General features: G+C 44.7%; 1 pseudogene; it reads left to right on the top strand.

Annotated features, from left to right (window-relative positions):
* Positions 1–1,640: 1,640 nt before the first annotated feature.
* On the top strand, positions 1,641–2,768 carry LOC146866986 (26S proteasome non-ATPase regulatory subunit 8-like; annotated as a pseudogene).
* The last annotated feature ends 920 nt before the right edge of the window (positions 2,769–3,688 follow it).

The raw sequence follows: 3,688 nt of genomic DNA, 5'->3' as shown, positions 1-3,688 counted from the left end.
TTATGTATAATAGGGGAGAGGGGCCGTGCAGCTCCACTCCCTGGGTGAATTTCAGGCCCGGGACTCCATCCCCTGGGGGGCAGCTAATCTCCAGTGAGGGAGTGGGGCTGCGCAGCCTCCTTCTCTGGGCTGATTTCAGCCCCAGGGAGCCCATCCCAGGGTCCGGCCATGTCTCCTGGGTGCCCTGGGGGTACGCAGTATGCTATGGGACTGCAGGGGAAGCCTCAAGGCCCACGTGGTCCCTACTGACTTCCCACCTCCTCCGGGAGCTGGCATTGCTCTCACAGACAGGAAGCTGCTGAACAAGCAGCACCCTGTCTGTGAGAGTAGTCCTTTCAAAAACCTTTGCTTCCAGCAAGCAAGAGTATTTTGTCAGTTCTCGCTCGCTGGAAGCACAATGTTTGCTCTGACTTGTCGAGAGCTATCAAAGCTCACACCAAGTCACACCAAACAGCTATGTCCCGGGCTGTGCAACCCCGGGACATAGCAGGAGCCGACCCTGGGGGTCACCGGTCCCCAGGGCTATTATTGGCTCCAGGAGGGGGGCCACGCGACCCCCAACTTTTCACTTTCACTGGCATGCCCCGGAGGCGTGGTGGTCCAGGGGCTGAGAACTGCCTGGGAGGAGGGCCGCATGGCCCCCCTCCTTCTTAAAAAAATTAAAAAGCCTCGGAGAGGTGGTGTTCCCAGGGTGGTGGGGGAGGTTCATGAGGTCTGCTCCATATTTAGCTGAGCCCCAAGGAGGTGGTGATCAAAGAGCCTCAGGAGGGAGACACCGTGCGCCGCTTCCTTTTTTTTTTTACAAAATGCTCCCGGGACCTGGCCCACACAGGGTACATTTTCAAAAGAAGCACAAGAACCCGCTCTTTCTTTTGCTGCAAATTCGTGAATTTCACTGCAAATTTTGATTAAAAAAATGCTTTTTTGCCCCGGCAAGCTCTGTGACCACATGACCAAGTTTCAAAGATGGCTGCCAACACTGGTTGAAGCGTTGGCAGCCAATAAGAGCTCTGCCCTTCCCTGCACGAGCTCGTTCTTTTTCACGAAATCGTCACGATCACAGATATACAAATTTGGATTTTCTTAAGTTTATCACCAGCTAGTGAACGGATTTACACCAAATAACTAAAAGCATAATTCGGTGTAATTGCATCCAGTGGTTCGGACTGCAAGTGTGCTTAAAGGTTCTATAGGAATTAACATTGGAAATGCACTTTTTTTGACCCCCCTTTTCTCATCCCCTGCTTGACGAATCGCCCTGAAACTTGCCGTGCTCAACAAGAATCACCAGTGTACTTTTTGTTCAGAAAATTGTGTGAAGATACGTCAACCGAGGCCAAAGATATAACTATAACTACCTACTGACGGCCTACCAGTTATATTAAGGAAATAGAATTTAAAAATCCTTTGAAATTCACGGAAAAAAACAAAGGTTACAGTGATCTTATAGTTAGGCACAGATTGTACCATAAAAATTAAGCAGTTAGAGTTACCTGGGCTAACTATAACTTACGCCCCACAATGCACTGCTCACACCCTCACATATTACATCACTGATGACATGGTCAGTGTCATCACTGATGACATCTCAAATCACCTGTCGTGATCAGTGCTTTGCCAATTCATTGTATGCCGCCTTGATGGCTGTTAACAGCGGGGAAGGTAGTGTTGGTCTAGAGCAGGCTGGGGTCATGAATGAGTGGTTGCGGGCTGAGTGGAGCCACCAGAGCCCTGACCTGTGGGAATGCAGGAAGAGTTTGGGGAAGCTGAACTTGGCCCTTTTAAAGCTCAACTTTATACCTACCAAAGGGACCAACTTGACAAAACAGCAGATCATTTTGGCTAGAGATATTCTTGAGATTGGTGCCCAATGGAGTAGCTTAAAGAAAGACATTCCATCGTTTGAGCAGTATATGGCACAACTAAAGTGCTATTATTTTGATTACAAGGAAGAGCTGATAAGCCTACAAGCACTAGCTTCTGGGATTGAACTTTCTCTTTCTGCTTTCCCAGAACAGAGTTGCTGAGTTCCACACAGAACTGGAGTGACTTCTAGCCAAGGACATCCAGACTACTGTCTACATTAAGCACCCTGTCTCCCTTGAGCAGTATTTGATGGAGGCAGCCACGGCCCGTATAGGGTGTGCTACTGGGGCGGTGACGTAGGGGAGGGGCAGGGTGGGGGTTGTAAAATGCTGCATACGGCCGATTTCAGGTAAGTAACAAATAAAATAAATAAAACAAATTTAGTTTTGCGCGCTGCATCGCCAAATGCGATGCAGCGCGCAACAACATTCATTTTATTGATTTATTTAGTTACTTACCTGAAATATGCCGTATGCTGCATTTTACAACCCCCCACCCTGCCCCTCCCCCGCCCTATGTCACCATCCCGGTAACACGCCCTATACGGGCCGTGGCTGGATGAAGGCAGTTACAACAAAGTCTTCTTGGTGAAAGGAAGCATCCTGGCTGAAAGCTATACATTCTTTATTGATATTCTTTTAGACAGCATTAGGAATGAAATTGCTGGCTGTATTGAGAAAGCCAATGAGAAAATTCTCTTCAATGAAGCCACCAGGGTATTGTTCTTCGATACTTCCAAGAAGATGACTGAATATGCTAAAAAGCGTGGTTGGATTTTGGACCCAAACGGTTACTAAAGCTTCACTACACCACAGCAGAAACAGAACGATACCACTATACCATCTACAATGCTCGTCAAACAAGATATTGAATATACAAGGCAGTTAGAGATGATTGTTTAGTAAACATCGTGAACTTTGTTTTTTTTTTATATAGTCCCTTCATCCGGTTGGCATTATTAAATGACATCACTGATGACATTAGCCAAAGAATGTGTTTTGTAAAAGTTTCTGAAAGTTAAAGATATATACTTAGCTACTGCATGAGTTAAATAACTATTCTTTGTGTACTAATGAGTGATATTCTTTGTGTACTAATGAGTGATATTATATCTAACATATATCATCTGATCTATAATCCTGTTGAAGTGGGTGTACTATTTATCAGTGTACTAGCTAATACACTGACACATGTTCCCTGCTGAGGTATGTGTATGGTGGTGCTTTGCAACAGTCTAAGCTGTTCATTGAGACTTCACTCCACAGTGATGGTTGAGTATAGTTCAGTTTTTTGACTTAGTGACTAGTTTCTTTAGATCACTCTCCTTTGTGATGAATGACTGTAGTAGTAGATTGCAAAACATTCATCTGTTCAGAAAGACATTTCTCTAGGGTGATGTTCAGTGTAGTAGACATTTACAACAGACTCACCTCTCTGCTCACACCTTTCTCCAGTATGAAGAATAATTTTACTAGTGGTTTGTCACACAGTTGCCTGTCAGCTAAGAAATCTCTACTGGTTGTATGTTGTATTGATTTGTGGAAATCTGACATTTGCACTAAAACCTCTTTCCAGGTTCTCGAATGCTGCTGTTGTAGTTTGCAGCAGACTACCCAATACAGATAAACCTTTTACTTTAGTCATTAGTGTTTAGAACAGTGGTTTAGAAAAGACAAGACTATCTGCTGAGAACGGTCTCTTACGTGAAAAGTGAGTGTGGTAGCTGATAAAGTTACAGTGAGTTCGGTGCTGTACTTCTCTCATCTGTGTCTTCTTATTTTTAAAAATGCAAATAATATATTCTGAAGTATATTGAAGTTTA

Source organism: Triturus cristatus, chromosome 1_2 (assembly GCF_964204655.1).
Source record: "Triturus cristatus chromosome 1_2, aTriCri1.1, whole genome shotgun sequence".
Lineage (NCBI taxonomy): Eukaryota > Metazoa > Chordata > Amphibia > Caudata > Salamandridae > Triturus > Triturus cristatus.
The sequence above is the reverse complement of the archived record's forward strand: the minus strand, read 5'-3'. Positions and strand labels throughout refer to the sequence as shown.